The 21654-nt window shown below is 40.7% G+C and overlaps 1 protein-coding gene and 1 long non-coding RNA gene across 16 annotated transcripts in view; one reads left to right on the top strand and one right to left on the bottom strand.

Annotated features, from left to right (window-relative positions):
• LOC147356920 (uncharacterized) overlaps positions 1-19779 on the top strand; it is a 36137-nt gene extending 16358 nt beyond the window's left edge. The window contains exons 2-3 of the long non-coding RNA XR_015143626.1: positions 3987-4070; positions 18137-19779. This is a non-coding gene — a long non-coding RNA (uncharacterized LOC147356920). The remainder of the gene's footprint in view (positions 1-3986; positions 4071-18136) is intronic.
• Positions 1-21654, bottom strand: part of ESRRG (estrogen related receptor gamma) — a 695415-nt gene that overhangs the window by 262671 nt on the left and 411090 nt on the right. For 2 of the 15 annotated variants that reach the window (XM_086345314.1, XM_086345316.1), the window contains exon 1: positions 20451-20469. The exons of 11 other annotated variants lie outside the window; for them this stretch is intronic. The gene's annotated coding sequence lies outside the window, so the exon portion shown is untranslated. Of the gene's footprint in view, positions 1-6873; positions 7099-9871; positions 9964-20450; positions 20470-21654 lie in introns of those variants that run through there. 2 more of the 15 variants (XM_086345313.1, XM_086345312.1) reach the window with 2 other exon arrangements.

Below are 21654 nucleotides of genomic sequence, written 5' to 3'. Positions count from 1 at the left end.
GTCCACACAGAGCAGCCATCACTAGAGAGCTGAACGCTCTCTGGGGGTCAGTGTGAAAGTGAAAGCGTTAGTCACTCAGTCATGTCTGTCGTGTCCGACTCTTTGTGACCTCATGGACTGTAGCCTGCCAGGCTCTTCTGTCCATGGAATTCTCTACATAAGAGTACTGGAGGAGGTAGCCATTCCCTTCTCCAGGGAATCTTCCCAACCCAGGGATCGAACCCAGGTCTCCTGCATTGCAGGCAGATTCTTTACTGTCCAAGCCACCAAGGATCACTGTAATGTACAATTATTTCTTTATATCTGGTCATAATCCTCTGTCACTACACGCATGGATTTCCATAGCCCTGGCCCACACACCTACGCATTTTTCATCTGAAAACTCAGAAAGATCTCCTCTTCCCTGAAGGCATCTCTTATTGTGCCATCCTTTTGGGTTTCATATCAATTTGTACATAATTGTATTTCTCCAGTTAAATTGTGAGTTCCTTGAAGGTAGGAACCCTGTCTTAATCGTCACCACAATGCTTGGAACACAGCTCAGGGCCTGACAGAGAATAAATATTCCACAGCTGTTTATGGAATAAAGGAATAAACACAAACATTTCAGGGCACTTGCACTTTGAGAACTGTGACTGTTACAAGAAAGAGTAATTTATATAACCCTTTTAGTTACCAAAAAAATGCCATGCTTTTTGCATAAAAGTGCTTGGAGTAAATTTGTAAGTTTCTAAGACCTAGTGGTTCTAACCTCAAATCATCTCTGTGTTCTCAAGGCTTTCTGCCTGAATCTCCAAACTACTGGCTTAACGTTTTTCCTTCCATCTATCTGCGCCTTTCTAAACCAATTCACGTGATCTTCTCAAGCACCACTGTTCCTCAGTACCCCATGCTATCTATTGCTACAGAACAAAATCTAGATTTCTATAACCTGAAATTCAAGTCTGTAAACAATCTGACCTAAATCCTCTTTTCTTGCATATTTCTCACAATTCTGCTTCTAGAAACCTAGGGACAGTCATCTCAGCTTAACTCGAAGTACTGAATAAGCTTTCCTCTTTCCAGGGGCTTTGTCCACCCCGCCCCCATATAATGCTCTTCAAAGACATTCTATGTCTTTATATCTTTATAAAGTAGGTTAGAGTCTTAGGAAAGGACAGGAACCATTCTGCTTGGGAGAGGGGAGAGAAGGTAGCAGGTTTTCTGAGCTAAGTCTTAAAAGACAGTTGGAGAAGGAAGGACTCATGATAAGCAAAACAATCTTCAAAGACACAAGAGAAGCACAGAGTCATAGTTCTTCAGTAGACTGGAAGTCCCCTGAGGGCAGGAGTTGCCTGGCTCATCTTAATAATCCCAATAGTACCCACCAGAGTATCTTGCATGCAGAAGTTGAGCAGCACACATTTCGTTAATGAGTCTTTACCCATTCATGCACTAACTCCCTCCAAACCTTTAATATGGTATCTTGCATATAGTAGGTACTCAATAAATATCAGGTAAATGAATGAATGATTTCACAGTCTTTCAGTTCTTTGAAAAATGCGAATGTGGGGAAATGGACGAAGTGAATAAAATTTCAGCAGCTAGAAAAAAATTTTTAAGAAGAAACATTAACGGTTAGGAACACAAAGTATACTTATTATGTTTACATACCAAAAATATACTGTATTTAAAAACTAGTTAAAATCTTGTGTTCACATCGCCCTCTGGTGTCGGACTCTCCCAGACATCAAAAAAAACTTCAAAATTTTAGTTTGGGGAGAATTTACCTCAAAAAAAAAAAGAAGAAGAAGGCTCTACTTTTCCTGATGAACGCAACCTATAGCACTGACAAAGAAGAGCAGTGCCTGTCAACCTTGTTCCAGTTGTTAAGGATTAAATTCTTAACCCCAGCAAGGTATGGAGCCTCCAATATTTTTGCTGAGTATTTGTCTAAGTCATAATCTTACCGTGAGAGTCATTAGAGACCAAGAGAATGAGCCTGCTGAACTGCAAGGCTTTGGGTAAAAGGTGTGCTTCAAAACCCCACCAAGACAAGACTTTGTACCAGTAGCTTACGATGAAAGTTCATCTTTGCCAAATTTTGTCATGTATCAGAAAAGTTGTCAAGCGGAGAACAAAAGTTACAACACAGCACAATCTATGCATCTGCTGTTAGTGGTAGAAGAGGTGGCCAAGGTGGCTGAAATGAAAACGCCATCTGCAAAGTGACTCTTGGTGTTATGAAGAGAACACTCGAATAAATTTCTCAGAAGGAATAAAACCATTTTGGGGGGCTATGGCATAGAATTCTGTATATCTCTCATATTAAAAATATAAAGCTATTGGTCTTCAGAGTAATTTAGTAATTTAAGTTAGCGGATTTAAGGTTTCTCAAAACTAGGAGGTAATTTGGAGACGTCTTAGACCCAGAAACACAAACTAGAAACAGATCTTCGCATGATTCCTTTTAAGTTTGTAAGCTGATTGCCACAGAGTACTCTAACCATCCTCACCATCTTGCTTATCATCACCATTGTCACAGTCACCACCGTGAGTACCAGCATCGTCACCATCACCAGTGTTGCTAAGCATCACACATTTAAGATATGCTAGGACTGTGCTCAGCTGACATAATTCATAATTCAGCTCGTCTGAACCTCATAACAATCTTTATGTCAGTTTTACTGATCAGAAAACTGAGGCTTCATAACTTCCTGCAACTTCTGTATGAGCTGAGGCAGAAACAATTCTAACCCTGCTCATAGGACTCAACCTGGGCTATTAACTGTTCTATTTACTACAATTAGGTACCAGCCCTTCATTTAATGGCACTGGCTCTGAAGATGGTACCACATGGAATGTGGCTCTATTCATTTATTTGCTGCATCCTTCCTTCTAGCTAACGTGCTGATAGGAAGGCTCGAAAGGGTTAAGTGCTTTAAAGGAACAAAGCCAAAGAGATCAATCTTGGGTGGACAAGGAGCCATGAGGGAGTAAGAAATACATTGTCTGCTAGAGTCTCTTTTACTTTGTCTCTGAACAAATGGCAACAAAATAAAGAATACCAAACTTGAGGGTGTCAAATCAATTTACTTATACTATATTTGGCAAGCATTTGTCACATTGTTGTTACCACTGCACCCAGCGTTAAACAAAATATTTACACACCAGAGAAATGCAAGCCCACATCCCTTCCTTGGAAAGTAAACAACCACCGTGCAATATTCATAAAGTAACTCATTGGACGTTTTAATCAAATGTTTGATCTCATTTGAGTGTAGTCCTGAACACTTGGGGATGCACACACTCACCTACCCTTCTCAACACAGTTCTGAAAACAAAGGTCCAAGAATGCCAGGAATCAACAAATTTTATTAGTCAAAAGACTTTAAAAAACACGTGCAACAATTAAAAAAAAATACAACAACCGACTTTAAGAAATGCACACATATAGGACTTACAGAGGTTATTCCCACATCTCACCATCTTCATTCCTGGCAATGCATGCTGTGTTACCTATGAATAGTCTCTTTTTGGCTACAAATGTGTCCCATCTTCCATCTGTTCTTCTAGCAATACTGCTGGCCTCCTGCCACTGGAGTGGCATCAGCCTTCATGATGTCACTTGACTAGGTTTTCTCTGGTCCCCATTTGTTTTACTCTCCAGGCGAGATCAGGCAAGTATACTTTTCTGTCGCTTTTTGATCAGGTTGTAATTGGGGTTCCATAGTAGCAAACATTTATGTTTCTGCTCTATTTACCAAAGTTTGCAGCCTACTTAGCTCAGGTCAAACAGAGAATCTAAAGTTCCTCGAGAAATCGCTGGCTGAGCCATCAGAGGATTCAGCACAGGGCCTGAAGTTTCCTTTTATAACCAAATATCATTTAGAGGTGTGTCTACTAAAGATACTTCTCCCTAAATTGTCTCATCATTTTCCTGAATTTTGCTTTCCCTTCTTTCATTTCTTCAAGAAATAACTGATCCAATACCTGCTCTGTTTCAGAAACTGTGCTACACCCAAGGATTGCTCGCCCTCTTGAGCTGAAAGCTGGGTTTCCCCCAACCTTCCCTCTTCAAGGATCTCACTGTAAGTAGCCCTTCAGGCTGCCCAGCCCACTGGTTCAGAGGTTGCTAAGTTTCCGAGTCAGCTCTGTTCCTTGCTAAGGGTTTGTCTCTGGGAAAGTTACTTAATCTCTCACTAGTTTCCTTATCTCTGAAGGACATATCCAACAAAGGGTGCCTGTTATTTCTTAATTGTATTATGGCGATTTCTATTTCCATCTTCCCAGTAGGACAGTTGTGTGTTGTGCATGCGTGCTCAGTCCTGTCCAACTCTTTGCGACCCTATGAACTGTAGCCCACCAGGCTCCTCCGCCCATGGGATTTCCCAGGCAAGAGTACTAGAGTGGGTTGCCATTTCCTTCTCCAGGGGATCTTCCCCACCCAGGGATGGGACCCTCCTCTCCGGTGCCTCCTGCACTGGCAGGCAGAGTCTTTACCACAGCGCCACCTAGGAAGTGTATTAAACTCATTCTGTAAAATTATAAAGAAGTAAACAAATAGAAGATGGTGTGAGTGAGTGAAAGTTGCTCAGTCGTGTATGACTCTTTGCGACCTCATGGACTATACAGTCCATGGAATTCTCCAGGCCAGAATACTGGAGTGGGTAGCCTTTCTATCTAATAGGGCTTCCTAGGTGGCGCTAGCGGTAAAGAACCCGCCTGCCAATGCAAGAGACACTAGAACCTGGGCTTTGATCCCTGGGTCAGGAAGATCCCCCCCCGAGGAGGGCATGGCAACCCCCTCCAGTATTCTGGCCTGGAGAGTCCCATGGACAGAGGAGCCTGGCGGGCTACAATCCAAAGGGTTGCAAAGAGTCGGACAAGACTGAAGTGACTTAGCACAGCACGCACATTACTATCTAATACAGGATTTGGGGCTTCCCTGGTGGCTCAGTGGTAAAGAATTCACCTGCCAATGCAGGAGACACGGGTTCCATCCCTGATCGGCGAAGATGCCACGTGCCTTGTAGCAACTAAGCCTGTGCACCACAAGTATTCAGCCTGTGCTCTAGAGGCCCGGAGTCACAACAAAAGCCACCACAATGAGAAGCAACTGCAGAGCAGCCCCGCTTACTGCCACTGGAGAAAAGCCTGCAAAGCAAGGAAGACCCCGCAGAGCCAAAGGGGGGAAAAAAAAGAAATACACAGAGTTTGATACAGGTTTTAACATGGAGTTTGTATTAGAGAAAAATGGAAAACATGTGTCCAGCACCTATTGTGTGTCAAACACTGCTGCAATCTCTCCATATATATTTTGGTTACCCTCAAAAATGTTCAATGAGATCAAAATAACAACAGCTTTCTTTATTGTGTGATTTTTTAATAACATTGGGTTGGCCAAAAAGTTTGTTCAGGTTTTTCCATAACATCTACATGCATGTAATATTTCATATATATGTAGATTTTTATGATGATTCCATTTTGACGAAATGAAAAGGCGGTGATGAAGCTCAGGCATTCACTTAGCCAAGAAAACCCACTCAGTGAGTGACAGAACTGGAGTATGACCCCAGGACCTCTACTGCCAGAAACTGTAACTCTTCCTGCTACAAAACATACTTCTCCTGAGTGGGAAAGGAAAATAAGGTAGGCCCAGATTAGGCTGAATAAAAGAAAATAATACCAACCTGATAAAACATTGACCCTGACAGGCAAAATATTCTAACTGGCAAAAAGACTAATGTCACGGACACAGTATTTTCTGTCTCAAAAGTGAAAGTGTTAGTCGCACAGTTGGGTCGGACTCTTTGTGACCCCACGGACTGTAGCTCTCCAAGCTCCTCTGTCCGTGGGATTTCCCAGGCAAGAATACTGGACTGGCTTGCCATTTCTCCTCCAGGGGGTTTTCCCATTGGAAAATCTAGGTCCCCTGCATTGCAGGTAGATTCTTTACTGTCTGAGCCACAGAGGAAGCTCATTCTATCCCAAAGAGTTTGGTATTTGTGCAAATGCAAATTGCAGAATATCAAAGCCAACTTTTAAAATAATTCCTTGCTTAAAGTTCTTAACTTTCATTGTGTCCTCTTTTGTCTGATAGTAGAGCAAGAATTGGATCAAATTTGATAGATTTATTAATTGTAGAAGTATCACTTGGAACATTATACCGCTTATTTATCTTCTGTAGCTGACAACCGGCCTGTGTGAAGAGGTGTGCAGTACACTTTTGATGAAATAAAAACACGCAGTCTTTACCCACTACTTTGGAGATCTTTGAGAGCCATCAAATGCTAATCAGCAGACAAACACCGACCTAATTCCAAAAATTGTATACTTATCAAAAAAACAAAATAGGTGCACACAAACACCATTCTGCCTTGCTTCATGTCATACCTGTGTATATAAAATTCTGAATATTTTACTTCAACAGCCTAATTTAACTTCAAATTCGTTTTTCACCCTAGTCAGAAGGCTTTAGATTATTAGTAATAATTATCAGTATGACTTTGCAAAGGAAACCTAATCTAAGAACCCATAAAACAAGTTTCAGGGAATTGATATATTTTATAGTCCTGCAACCTCATTTCATTCATTTCTTGCACAAACATATCACTTTCAAGCTTCCCAAATCCTAGTTCACACATAATCTCATTTAGTCCTCTTACCTATCTGTGAGATCCACAATGTTAGTTTTCTAGATTCAGCAATAAACATTCTGAGAGGTTATTTACATTGTCTTGGAACATAGCAACCCATAAGTGGCAGAGACGAACTCCAAGATAATGACTCCAATCCCATCAGAGTTCCCCCATCTGTCTCAGCAGCCCCTTCACGCTTCTACCCAACTCTCAAGACTATGTGATAAAATAAAATAACAGCAGTGAAGTATACCTCTGTCACAGTGCTGGTTCCTCAAGAGATCGTCGTAGGGTCGTTCCTCTGCAGGGTGCTTTATATCATCACATGGGTGTCTTGCAAGGCCCACTCCCTTTTCCCTCCCGCCTCCCACCCCACCCCCAGCAGCGCAGTTTCTCTTTGATTTCCCCAGATATGCCTGATACAGGAATGCAGAGGAACTGGACCTTTGGGTGCAACCATTGCACTTTTTTCTAAACTAGATATTATGATTTTGTCAAACATTTTATAGACGCTTAATACTCAAATATGAGTAGCCTCTTTTTGATTCTGGTTCTACTATGAGCAATTTGGGTGACTTTGAGCCAATTAGTCCATCTTTTTAAGCCTCTGTTTACTGAAATGGATCACTTGAGGCAGAGTCTATTCAAGCCCGCCCCACCCCTGATATTATTAGTCTTTGAAAGTATATTTGTTAAAATTCAAGGAAAACAAGTGTTCAGGGGGCCAAAAAACACAATTAAGGAGAAGAGTCCAGTAAACATTTACCCTTATTTTGTGTACAATGTTGCCTAATCCATCAACCCCATTTTGCTTCAATTTCCTGCAGCTGAACTAGAAAGGGGATTGGATAAAGATTGTTATCTATGATGTTGGTAACCCACACTTTGAATAATAAGTACTACTGAGACAGAGTGATGACTTAAAAATAAGAAAAACTTAAATTTGTGAATTTGAAGAGGACTATATTGGGGTTAATTATTGATTTATAACTATAGTTTAGAAATGAAGAGGCTTTTTTGAGGCAGAAGGTAAAGCTGAAATTTATCATACATAATGGACCCTCAATTTCCCTGTAAATGTGTATCCTTGATCAAGGCCTGCTCCAAACAGGTTACTAGTATCATGCTTTTTAATCCACATTACCTGGACAGGAAAGAAATGGCCATTCTGTGATACCAAAATGCCAAAGTACTCAAAGTTGACTGGCTTTATTTTTTATTTTTACTTTTATTCAGAATTAGCAGAATATGGAAAATACAGAAAACAGTCAAATGTTTTTCCAGCTGCAGAAGCAAACACTTTCCTAGTAATTTCAAGTAATTTAAAATGTGGTCTTGCTTCTCTAGCTCTTTTATTTTTTTACTATCAGTACCAAACCAAGAGTCTGAATATTAATAGAACAATTTATATAGGCTGTTTTCCACCTTAATGTGGATATTTCAAATTACTTCCACATTGTGCTCTATCAAAACACACAGGCCCCTCTAAGTTTTTCTGTCGTGCATGCTTAGGGTACACAGGTAAGTTCATGAAGTTTTGGCAAATTCACAACTTCCTGTTCTTTAGGGGGAACAGAGGTTGTCCCTGGATTGATAAAGAGATAGGATTTGGGAGGATTCTGCAGGATCAGCCAGCTTTTTCAAACTCAGTTTAATCAAATGTTGTTATTATGGGGAGGGGTGATCTCATTTGACAAGAAGAGCAAGGCCACGAGAGGACAAAGTGTGACTTGCAAACTAGAAATAATCAGGAGATGTAACATACGAGCATCGCCTGCTAGAGTGCACCCCACATTCTCGGACACAAGGAAGACCTGGACACATCCCATTTGTCTATGCTTATGTGGTGACAATCTTCAGTTGCCTATTTTCAAAATAGGAAGGCTCTGCTTAAATCAAATGTGCCATCCAGCCTTTTGTATTCTGAACAGGTCCACACTCTTTACTCCAGGCTTTCCTGTTCCCAGCACTCTACAGAACTGGGGAGCAGGCAACAGCCCTTCAACCACAGTCTGTCTGCAGGGGCCTTGCACAGCTAAGGTGTCTAAATATGCTTTGCGCTGTGATGCCGTCACTTAAGGATCAATCAACTGCCCTCTGGAGCTAACTACTATTCAGCAACTGATGCCAACCCTCAGCCCTGGGGCAAAAAGATGGTGCCACCCAATGCCCCCCATTGTTTGTCGAGTTTCTCAGATTCCATAAGACCCATACCAACGGCACCTGTTAAAGCTGCTTCTGCTAAGCCGTTCTGCATTTGTCTGGCTGGATTTGGACTTCCTGGCTCTCTGGCTAAACACAAAGTGATTAGAAAGCCCAGTGTTTGGCAACAAGCATGATGGGGAGGACGCTTCAGGTAGGTCTAAAGGAGCGGGATGTGTTCTTCAGAACTCGGAGCAGGGAGCGCCCTGCTAGAGACCTTGCTGGGGGATCATGACGCTCTCCATTGCTGTCAGCTGTTTAACAGCAGCTGCTTCATGTAATTCCAAATGATCCACTTGGATGACGTTGTCATTCTTGCCGTAATCTTTAATTTAGTAAAACACATAGCTAAGCAACGTTAATTTGAATGTTATTTGAGTTCCAAAAAAGTTTCCAATGTCTGTATTTTCCATGTCAACACCAGGTAAAAATCATTACGGAAAAATAGAAGTTGCACAAAGGAGAACATGAGATAACATATTTTCTATCAAAGTCAGTTAGATGCTGATGTGTAGTTGGGGATGGACATGTACACACTGCTATGTTTAAAACAGATAACCACCAAGGACCTACTGTATAGCACAGGGAACTCTGCTCAATGTAATGTAACAAGCTAAATGGCAAAAGGATTTGAGAAAGAACAGATACAGGTATATGTATAACTGAATCGCTTTGTGGTACACCTGAAACTAACCCAACATTGTTAATCAGCTATACCCCAGTATCAAATCAAAAGTTAAAAAAAAAAAAAAAGCGGAGGTATAAATTGAAGTGCACCAAAACAAACAAGCAAACAAAAAGTAGAATGAAGTTAACAAAAACTTTTTCTATTGTTAACCTGTCTTCCTCATTGCTTAATTTAAATTGCACCTTTCTGCTAAGGAGGACTTTCTATGTTAAAGAGCTAGGACAGAAACATTTAACACAGCTCATGTTTTAAACATTGGAAAATAGCGGAGTGCTCACATAATACAAAGGTGAACACAAATCAATCTTTTTTTCCCCCTTTTCTTTCCTTCCTTCCTCCCTCTTCCTCCTTCCCTTCTTACCTTCCTAACACGACGGATTATCATCAACCACGGGTTGCAGAGAAGCCGGTTTACAAGGCAAAAAAAAGCCTGGCCTGTTCTCCCGCGATTCTGCAATTCTCTCGTGGACAATAGAGGGCGCTGATGCTTCTGGTCTGGCAGAGGCAGCGCCTCCGCAAGAACAAAATTGCACCTCTGCCCGCGGCTTGCCTTCCAGCTTGCCTACCTCTCCTCTGGAACCACACTCCCTCTGCTTAGACGTTCTCTCTCTCCCAAGAAAGCTGCCTTTATTCTTCCTCTATTAGTCTATATTCTGCGTTCTCCTTTTCAAACCACTGCTTTAAAAAGCCGTTATTCAGTAATAGCTTGTGATCTTTTTTTTTTTTTAATATATCTTGGCTTTTCTGATTATCAATAGCTGTTCTCAAAGCATTTCTTCTTACCTTACTGTTATTCTCCTAACCCCATCTAAATGCAATTCATTCAGAAAAGATACTACTGCTGGCATCTCAACTTAAAGGGGGGCAATGAAGGCTTCTAGAAGCTATGACCCTTGAGTCTATGTCCCAAAAGCCTACTGTTTGGTGACAGAATAGCTATTGAAGGTCACATATTGATAAACTGATAGACACCAGACTCCCCCCACCCCCACCCCCCCTGCAGAAGAACACTGTATTGGAGATACAGTTCTTTACCAAAGAGAGCTATTTACTTTTTTTAAAAAAGCTCAGAGCCATAACAATTTAAACTGTTTCACTTGAATCAAATGAGATGCATCATCCATTTCCCTGATGTGCTTTCAGTAAAGAGGAAACGCATTCGTATAAAATACCTTCGGAGAGTGCTCTGTGTTTAACCATTTTCTCCCCATAAAAGCTCAAATCACCTAATCAGAAAACACTCTATCATTTTACACTGAATGGTTCATAAGAACATAAAACTCCATTTAGCACCACTACTCGCTCTCATCATCTACCCTTTTAAAATGCTTACCCATCTTTCTCATTGCTATTCAAAGAAACAGATTTATTTCTCACCCTGGAGTTGGGAATTTTGGCATGCCAGATTGAAAATGTACCCAACGCAAGTAGTGGATGGGTTATTCTTAGTCTCCTTACACGCTTAAGAGAAAATGGGGCAGGGTATGTCTCTAAATCAAATAAAGTTCTTTGGAAACTCTGACTTCAACTAGATCTACATTAGTGAGGCCCTTGTCGTATTAGAAAAAGAGCTGGAATTGTGAACGATAGGCATTTTAGCTCTATGAAGAGTGGGGAAGGGGCAAAGTCACGGAGATTTTGAGCCAAGGTGGCAGAATTATCACCATATTCACGGTACATCTGATTTTTTTTTAAAGCTTTGGTTATGGACATGAGAAAAATTTCTCCAATGTATTTTTAAAATTTTCATGGGAGTAGAATCCCATGGACAGAGGAGCCTGGTGGGTTACAGTCCATAGGGTCACAAAGAGTCGGACACAACTGAACAACTGAGCGCGTGCGCGCACACACACACACACACACACAGTTGCTTTACAATGTTGTTGTAGTTTCTGCTGTACAGCAAAGTGAATTGGCTATATGTATATGTATATCCTCCCTTTTGGGGGAATTCCCTTCCCATTTAGGTCACCATAGAGCACTTAGTAGAGTTCCCTGTCCTATACAGTCAGTTCTCATTAGTTATCTATTTTATACATATTATCAATAGTGTGTGTGTGTGTGTGTATCAATCCAATCTCCTAATTCATCTCACCGCCCCCCCCGCCGCCCCCGCTTCCTCCTGGTATCCATATGTTTGTTCTCTAAGTCTGTGTGTCTATTTCTTCTTGGTAAATAAGATTGTATATACCATTTTTTCCCCCAACTTCTTTTTGATGTTTATCATTTACAATGAAAACGATAGCTACTAACATTTGATGGGGGTATTTTGCCTCAGTTCGGCTGTGCAAACCCTTCTTTTTGTTTCTCTCCTGTTTCTTTCAACCAACTTTTATCTTTACCTCGCTTGTCCTTCCCTAGTGAGGCATCAAGACATGGGAGACACAAGTTACAAGTGTGGCTAAAAGGGTTGCTGCCTCTCCTTTTAGAAAGTCAGGGCGGAAATTCTCCCCAGATAGTCACACTAGTCCGTATCCTTTTTCCTCAAAGTTGATGAAATAAAATCAGAAGGTCTTTGTCTATCTTGTGTTTTAGACTATTTATCATATGAAGAAGAAGACAATTGGGTTAATGATTTTTTTTTTTTCTTTTTGGAAGAAGCAGTTTCTATGCTCTGTGGCAGCCAACAGCCCCTCTGATTAGAAGGCGGCTTCATAAATTACAAACCACCAGAGTGAGAGTCATTATGTAGAATGGGCTCTGCCATCTGGTCGTCCACTCTCTACATGAGAAAGGCCATAATCTTTGCTCTGTGGCTTGGTTACTTCAAGGAGCCCTCAGTCACAATGAAAAAAAAGAAATGTATTTTCATTCCACACTCACTTGGCTTTCTAACCCTAGAAAATCCCGGCACTTGGAAAGGCTATGATTCCCACTGAACCGATGAGAAAACTGAGAAAAGCAAGTTCAGTGTTTTATCTTAAGTAGCCTTTACAAATCAAGTCCAAAGGAAAAAAAAAAAAAAGCAGGGTTTGCTCTTTGGTTCAACAGGAAGAGAGTAAGTTCTCTTTTTTTTCCCCTGCTTTCTCTCCATATAAGAAATTTCACGTCTATTTCATTTCCATTTTCTGAAAGGTTCTATCAATGCAAGTTACAGGCGCATGTGACAGGAGAGAATAGATTTCTTATTAAACAGGTAGACACTTTGCAACAATTCATCGCAGCTGCCTCTAGGGGAAAAAAATAAAAGTTTTTAGTGAAGTTGATAAAATGCCAGACAGGAACTAATTCTTTACTTTTATATATGCTTCTTTCCTGAAGCAAACAGGAGAAACACACCTCTCTTTACCTCTGGCAAGCAGTTCAGAATACACTGCCAGAGGTCCTATTCTCTTTAGAAAGAACCACTGGGCATTCAAACTAAAACCAGCCAAGCCAAAGAATGATTTGGCCCTGCGTGGATTCGGTATGATGGGGATTACTAATTCAGGCTTTCACATCTCTCCATTTATCTATAGCTTCCCTGTATTAGACTACTTTAGAAGCAATGTAGCATCATGCTCAAGAACATGGATTCTGAACCCGTTTCTGAGGCCACTGATGACTCTTATTCACTGTCTGGCCTTGGGCCAGTGATTTAAGATTTCTGCACTTCAGTTTCTCCCTCTATAAAATGAGTTTATAACAGTACTAATTTCACTGGATTGCTGGGAGAATTACAAATGCAATTGTTATGATGCTTAGAATAAAATTTTCCAATGACAATCTTTTGTGATCTTTTCACTCAACTGTGGTTTGTTAGTTTTTTAAATTTTTATTGGAGTATAGTTGCTTTACAATGTTGTGTTCGTTTCTGCTTATAGCAAAGTGAATCAGTTATATGTATACGTGTGTGTGTTAGTCACTCAGTTGTGTCTGACTCTTTGTACCCCATGGACTGCAGTCCATCAGGCTCCTCTATCCATGGAATTCTCCAGGCAAGAATACTGGAGTGGGTTGCCATTCCCTTCTCCAGGAGATCTTTCTGACCCAGGTATTGAACCAGCATCTCCTGCATTGGCAGGTGGGCAGTTCTTTACCACTGAGCCACCAGGGAAGCATAGATATGCTTCCTTCTTTGCAAACAGCTATCAATTCAATGAGCTTCCCTGATGGCTCAGGAAGTAAAGAATGTCACCTCCAGTGCTGGAGACACAGGAGATGTGGATTTGATCCCTGGGTCAGAAAGTCCCTTGCAGGAGGAAATGGCAACCCACTCCAGTTTCGTGCCTGAAAAATCCCATGGACAGAGTAGCATAGTGGGCTACAGCCCACAAGGTCAAAAAGATTCAGATACGACTGAGCGATTAAACACATCAATTCAATTGGATGCTTTCAATTAACACTCAGATGTTTGCCTGGTGTATAGTATCAGACTTTTCTCATGATCAGAGGAGATTGGTATTTATGAGATATGGCCAAAGAAATTCATCAAAGGATATTTTAAAATTCCATATTAACTATTATCATTGCCTACCTTTGAAAAAATAAAAAAGAGAATATCACGAAAGGAGTTCAACAAACTAATACTACTGTTTACAGGTTTCTTTTTATCTTAAGTCTAAGTTCTGTTAAAAAAAATTAATCTCAGATGTACGTTGGGCTTTCTACATATGTTATAATAGTTGTGCAAATACATTAAATATATTCATATACTGTAACCCTTTAACAAAGTCTAGAGGTATAGCCTAAATAAACTTAAAGCATACAAAAATTCCTAGTTAAAAAGCAAAGACTATTTGGAGATATTAAAGATTATGCATTATGACTCAGGCCAGTATGTAAGAAACCCGGGTTTCTGATATCGCCGGAGAGTGGGGATGAGGGTGGGGAGTGGCAGGAAAGGCAGCTAGCTGTGCAGGCACTGTCTCCATTTTCTTGAGAGCAGGAATAAACTCAGTCACCAGTGATCTTGCAACGCAACATGAAGCTGGGTTTCCAGGGCCCGCACCCACTCAGCTGCGACTCTTCTCCGTGTCCTCCACTCCACGTGGCATTTGGTTACCCTACCACTGTTCCTCGCAGGCCTTGAGTCAGAAACCATGCTGATTTTACTGCCACTTTTTCCTTCCCAAACCATAAGAGCTTTCAAAAGTAACTTAATGGGAAACAGCCAGACATTTTAAAAGAGAAGGAAAAAAATATCCTTCCTCCCAAATTGTCTGAAACCCAAGACCAAGAATGAATGTGACCTTGACACAACAGAGTCATTTCTCCAAGGGGTCAAGAGGCCTCTAGGGAATCTCAAGCCTTCCCTCTGGGGCACACATCCACATTCATACACAGACTCCTATCTTGGGATTTACTTTTTTGAGAGATGCACAGAAATATCTCTCATGGTACCCTAGAGGCCAGCATCCAGAAGTACTCCCTGGATCACTGAAATTGTGTTTTCCCTTCTCTATCCCCTTGCAAAGGGGACAGTCAACTTTTCTTGTTCAAGATCCTCTTGGGGGCATCCTTCATTCTGGTCCCTGAGTTCAAGTTTACCAACAACTCTTAACAAATCCTCCCCTGAACTCTATGTAGGGACACTGGACAAGGCCTAATCTATTACTCTGATTATTCAGAGATGATCTTTCAGCCTCTGGATTGTGTCTGGATACTTGTTTGAGTCCCTAACTTAGAATTTTATTTCTTAGTATCTAAGGCAGCAGACCCTGAAAGAGAAAGAACTCAAAAGAGAAAGACCCAAAAGAGAAAGAACTCACATGCAGCCATTTTTTCCACATTTTAATCAAGTTGGGTAAAAGATTTGGTGGGGAACTTTGAAAGTAATGGCTCACAGGAACTTTCTCTATGATTTGTGGGTTTCACTCTCCAATGTTCCTTTCCTATTTCGACTCTATTATAATGGATAATTGAGAACTGACTATACAGATGGGGAATGCATCCATCCATTCATTCAACAAATATTTCAAGATGATGACAGGGACATCAAATTTGCCAACATGTAACAAGGCCTCCTTAAAAGAGGCAGATTATGAGAGAATATGGAAGACAGACAGTATATCTTTTTTCGTTTGTATATTTCTGGTACTCCATGCACACATTTAAGAACAAAAAAGGAAAAGAGATGAGGATATTTTTATGTGTTCCAAAGCCATTCATGTCTTTATATTTCCTACTATTTTTTAATGAGGTAGCATATTTTAAAAGTAAACTTTACTTTTTTGAAAGCAGTGAACTGGTGAATTTTTGATATTTTGTAACTTCTTAAATGATGGTTTTACATTAAGATCTCACTCAGAGTAGTAGGAAATTCCATGACTGTCTTCAAAGGAGAAATTAATTTGGGAATTTCAAGTCATGATTTTTCTTGATTCTACTAGATCAGAACGCTAGATCTTAGAGTCCCCCCAAAATGAGGTACTACATCTTGTGTTAGGAAAAGAGAGCATTTGGTTAAATAAATGACTAAATAAACCGTCAAAGTCACTGCATCAGGCATCTTTTATACAGTATTTTTTCTCTTAAATTTTTGGTTCTATACATATAGTAACATTATACTGAAAAATCTGAATGAACTTTCTGGCCAATCCAATTTATTTATTTGTTTATTATATAGAACAGGCTTCCCAGATGGCTCAATGTTAAAGAATCCACCAGCAATGCAGGAGATGTTCAGTCTCAGGGTTGGGAAGATCCACTGGAGGATGAAATGGCAACCCACTCCAGTATTCCTGCTTGGGAAATCCCATGGACAGAGAAGCCTGGTGGGCTACAGTTCGTGGGGTCACAAAGAGTCAGACAGGACTTAGTGACTAAACAACAATGATAAATGATAGTATATTACACTACTGCTGTGAAAATCAAATTCATTTTTAATCAATTTACTTATATTTGCCTCACATGATACCCACATATCATGGAAGAATGACCTTGAACTCAGCCTCTGCGGTCAATCCTCCCACACCCAGTCTCCAAGTCAGTAGGTCCTCTGAGACTATCAGAGCACACCTTCGGTAGGTGTTTACAGAGCTAACTCTTCTCTCTTTAGTGTAAAGTGATCAATGGGTTAAGAGAGCAAGAAGCAGTGTGTAATTCACCTTAAGGATTGACTTTGCAAAACACCATGTGAAAAACAAATATATGATATTGCTTATATGTGGAATCTAAAAAAAATAGTACAAATGAACTCATTTACAAAACAGAGTCACAGATATAGAAAACAAACTTATGGCTATCACATTTAATACTACTATGTATAATAAATAACTAATAAGACTACTGTATAGCACTGCTGCTCCTAAGTCGCTTCACTCGTGTCCGACTCTGTGTGACCCCATAGACGGCAGCCCACCAGGTTCCCCCGTCCCTGGGATTCTCCAGGCAAGAACACTGGAGTGGGTTGCCATTTCCTTCTCCAATGCATGAAAGTGAAAAGTGAAAGTGAAGTCGCTTAGTCGTGTCTGACCCTCAGCGACCCCTTGACTGCAGCCTTCCAGGCTCCTCCATCCATGGGATTTTCCAGGCAGGAGTACTGGAGTGGGGTGCCATTGCCTTCTCTGACTGTATAGCACAGGGAACTCTATTCAATACTCTGTAATGACCTAAATGGAAAAAGAATCTAAGAAAGAGGGGATTATATATACAGGGATAACTGATTATTTTGCTGTACACCTGAAACTAACACAACATTGTAAATCAACTATACTGCCCCCCAAATTTAGAGAAAAACAAAACTTTGACCTGAATAGTAATAAATACCATGTTAAAATGTTTGGGGGTACAGCTAAAAAAAATCATGTCATGTATTAAAAAGCTTTTGGACTTCTATGCCAAGGGTTATTTGTATACACTAACTTCAAGGAGAGTTGGACCATAAAGAAGGCTGAGCACTGAAGAATTGATGCTTTCCAACTGTGGCACGAGAAGACTCTTGAGCATCCCTTGGACAGCAAGGAGATCCAACCAGTCCATCCTAAAGGAAATCAAGCCTGAATATTCATTGGAAGGACTGATGTTGAAGCTGAAGTCCCAATGCTTTGGCCACCTGATGTGAAGACCCAACTCATTTCAAAAGATCCTGATGCTGGGAGCTATTGAGGGCAGGAGAAGGGGCAGCAGAGGATGAGATGGTTGGATAGCATCACCAACTCTATGACCATGAATCTGAGCAAAGTCCAAGAGATGGGGAAGGACAGGGAAGCCTGGTTTGCTACAGTCCCTGGGGTCACAAAGATTTGGATACAACTTAGCGACTGAACAACAACAACCCTTCAAGAATTCTAGTTAAATTTCCCCCTAGATGCTGAGCTCCTCTGAGTAGCAATCTAGAGACGCTTCCTCTTGAGCCTGGGCCACTGAGGGTTACAGGGAACTAAGCAGACTAACTTGCTCCAGAAACCCAAAGGGCTTGGGATCCTTGAGTAAGAAGCCTCCCCGAATCTCATTTTCCCCAGATAACTCTAGCTTCTTGGGGCCAGACCTTAAGGCAGCCAGTGTCCTTTAATTTTCTCACCTGAACAATGCAGAGAGCCTCTGCTCTAACTTATAGTCATGTGTGGGAATAGACGCCATAAGATGGAAATCTCTGGCATTCAATACAATCCATTTTACAACCCCCCAACACCATCAGAATTGCATGACTACCAAAAAGTGACGTGTCATTTAAGGTTCTTCTCTCTTTTTCTCTGTATTCTAGGCTATCAGAGTAGTATGTTACAGGAGACACAGCAAAGACCCCCGGAAACAGCCCTTTCTTGGTCTTGGAATCAGAGAATGACCTGCAGGCAGGGTCTAGAGAAGACGTGAACCAGAACAACTCCCTCATCTCTCTGCATGTCACCACAGCTTGGATACAACAGGAGCTTCAACAAGAGGAATGCGTACTTAAGAATCAAGAAAATCAGGTTCTCCCTCTTTGACAGAGAAAGCTCTCAGGTCTTGTTAAAGCCTCTTTTTCTCCTTGGGAATTGAGAGATAGCTCCTTTGTGGTACTTCAAAAGAGGGCAAGCAAGGGCTTCCCTGGTGGCTTAGTGGTAAAGAATTCGCCAGCCAAGGCAGGAGACATGGGCTCTGGATCTCTGATCCAGAAAGATCCCATATGCTGCAGAGCAATTAAGCCTGTGTGCCATAACTACTGAGCCTGTGCTCTAGAGCCCGGGACCTGAAACGACCAAGGCTTCATGCCACAATTACTGAAGTCTTTATGCCCTGAACCCATGCTCCATCACAAGAGAAGCTACCGCACCAAAACTGGAAAGTACTGGAAAGTAGCCCCCACTCACTGCAACTAGAGAAAGCCCACAAGCAGCAATGAAAACTCAGCACACCCAAAATAAGTAAATAAATAAAATTATTAAAAAAAACAGAAGGTAAGGCAAGAGAGGGCAGATGGGTCAGATTTCCAAAAGTAGGAAACCTGCAAGTTATCTACCAATACCTACCAATAAACAGAAGCCAGTCTTTATTTCTAGAAATTCAAGAGTGAAATAATGACAGTGGACATAACAAAAGTCACAAAAGAATATTCGTTGTTTACTCACTGTATTCTTTGAAATTTAAAAATGTTTGGCCTTGCTGTGCAGCCTGTGGGATCTTAGGTCCCCAACCACAGATTGAACCTGGGGATCCCTGCATTGGAAGTGTGGAGTCTTAACCACTGGACAATCTGGGAGGTCCCTATCATCACTTTAAATGTATGCAATTTTCTACACCAAAAAATAGTCATTCTTTTTAATTCTGAAAACATACATAGGGAGCAAGAGGAAGAGCGGTCTGAGTGCAGAGGTTGAAAAATACTATCATAAACCTGTATCTCCAAACTGGTGACTTTCTGGGGTATCCACCTCTACCTCCCTAAGAGCAGAGAGAGGCAGGTATTCAAGGGCCCTCCCCACTCCTCATAAAGGCATTGCTCCAGCTTCCTGAACTCCCATCTAAAGGTTGTCATTGCAACTTTGTGCCATGCATGGCTCCAGACAATTCACTAATTCAAACTGTAAATCTTTATTATAAAGATTTCCTTCTCCTAAGCAGTAATTCTCTCTGCTCTGGTGGGGAGAGGAATGATTTGTTTTTTCGTTACTGGTTATTTATAAGATATCTACTCTAGATTAGTCCTGCTTGAGTGGCATCCTAAATGGCTCCATTCCCCAGCAGTACTTTACTTCTGATGGGAGACTGACAACCGCTACTTAGAATGTCTTTCATGATACACAATGAAGTGAAAAACTGCTGTGAAAAAGCCCATGTTTCAAAACAAACCATCTCTATAATAAGCACTTAAAACCCTTTTCATTAATATATTTCTTTGTGGATAAAACAAAAGCTTAATACTGCAATGTGGCCTTTGACTATTTTTTTTTTTTAAATAAACACTATTTCAATTTTTAGCTGGATCCAAATAATGGAAATGCAAGTGAGGCTTGAGATGTTATCCACATACATCCTCTTAACGCTGGGGCAAATTGTGTTGTTTTCCACAAAAATATTCAAAGTTCAACAGAAATCTGAAAGTGCAAGCCTGAATTGGTAAGTGCAGAATCTAACCACCTCCGTATCGCAGGTATTAACAAATACCTTTGGTGGAAAGAGATACAGTCCTATCTAATCCTTGTCTGAATTTGCAATTAAGACTACAGAGCAGCAGATATCTGTGCACAGTTCTGCTCGCTTCGTTTTAAATGGCTGGACCTCAATCAAATTGGGCTCCAAGAAGATCGAAAAGCAAATGTCTAACATCTAATTGAACTCATAGACAGCACTCTTTTTAATACAGCTAATGCTTAGTGCCAGCTTCAGGCTGCCAGGATGTGGGGGAGTAGGAGAAATGAACAAACAAATAGCATTAAAAAAAGAAAGACAGAAAATCTCCTTGGAAAACTTGTCAGGAAATGATGATTACTTAATTCCTTAATATAAATATAAAAGCCAGCCATTCCACACTGATGCTCCGCGGTCTCCTCCCCCCACCCTCCTTCCCTCTCTCTGCCCAGAATGAGGGCTCCACTCACTTCCATTCGCTGTCACCTCCCATAGAACACCCTGAGAGCCTCAAAATGAAGCACTTCTGAGTCTTCTTTTTCAATCTGTGTGAGTTTATCGCAAATGAACAATCATGTTGGAAGGGGCCCCGTCTGTTTAATGTCATTAGCGATTGTTTCATAAAACAAACAGCCGCTCCACCGTTCGGCTGCAGTTAATCTTAAATCTAAACGTGGCGGCACTCGGGACTGGTTTGTTCTCACCAAGGCAGGTCTCTTAATCTACTGCAAGTCAAGGCGCTTATCTCTCTGCTCAGTTCAGGGATTTTTTTTCTCCAAATACTAAACCAAACCCAGGGAACACTGGGCGTCCAGAATTTTTTTTTTTTTAATCCCCTGGGCAATTTTTAAAAAAAAAAAAAGCGACTCAAAGTCTACAGTATATTTATTTATTGACGGTGCTATTTTACAAATATTTTCCCAATACTGACAAAGTCAAATGCTTTCGCAGGTTGGCACCTAAGTGCCAGCCTAATCAGTGACTTTGGGAATCCTGATAAAAGGCTAAACTGAGAACAAAAACACATTTATCGACTTTGGAATGATGGGTACTTGGAAAGTCAAAGACTTCAAGTAGTTATATACTCGTGGAAGGGTCTGATTAGCTCCGTACACTAGGCTAATTTATTATTATTATCTTTTAACAATATTCTTATTTAGTATATATTTTGTCACAGGTATGATCCCAAATTCACTGGATGATCTTTTATTTTTTCATTGACTCAGTCAAATAACCCTCAATAAGGTATTATTATGCCCATTTTCAGATAACAATATTATTATTTAATATATATTTTGTTATAGGCATGGTCCCAAGACTCAAGGTATGTTCATTTTTTCATTGACTTAGCCAAATAACTCTTAAGAAAGCGTTATTATCCCCATTTTCAGATAGAGTAACTAAGGCTTTGGTAAGAGATGAAGACATTTGCCAAAAACCACACTGCTGGTACCAGGCAAACTCATTATTTTAAACAAGGGCACACTGGTTTAAAATCTATATTCCCAGCCCTAAGGTCCCATTAAAACTGGTCATCACATCAGTTTGAAAATTCATGCCTATAATGATCATACATTCTGGCGTTCCTAGGAGGGTTCTAACTTAGAAATTTTTGTACCTCTGCCCAACAATGTGCCTGAGATTTATAGTGGCAATATTACTGTGGTTCCAGGC

The sequence above is a fragment of the Bos grunniens genome, chromosome 16 (assembly GCF_055505025.1).
Source record: "Bos grunniens cultivar Pamir isolate PY7600 chromosome 16, Bosgru_T2T1.0, whole genome shotgun sequence".
In the NCBI taxonomy this organism is placed as follows: Eukaryota; Metazoa; Chordata; class Mammalia; order Artiodactyla; family Bovidae; genus Bos; species Bos grunniens.
The sequence above is the reverse complement of the archived record's forward strand: the minus strand, read 5'-3'. Positions and strand labels throughout refer to the sequence as shown.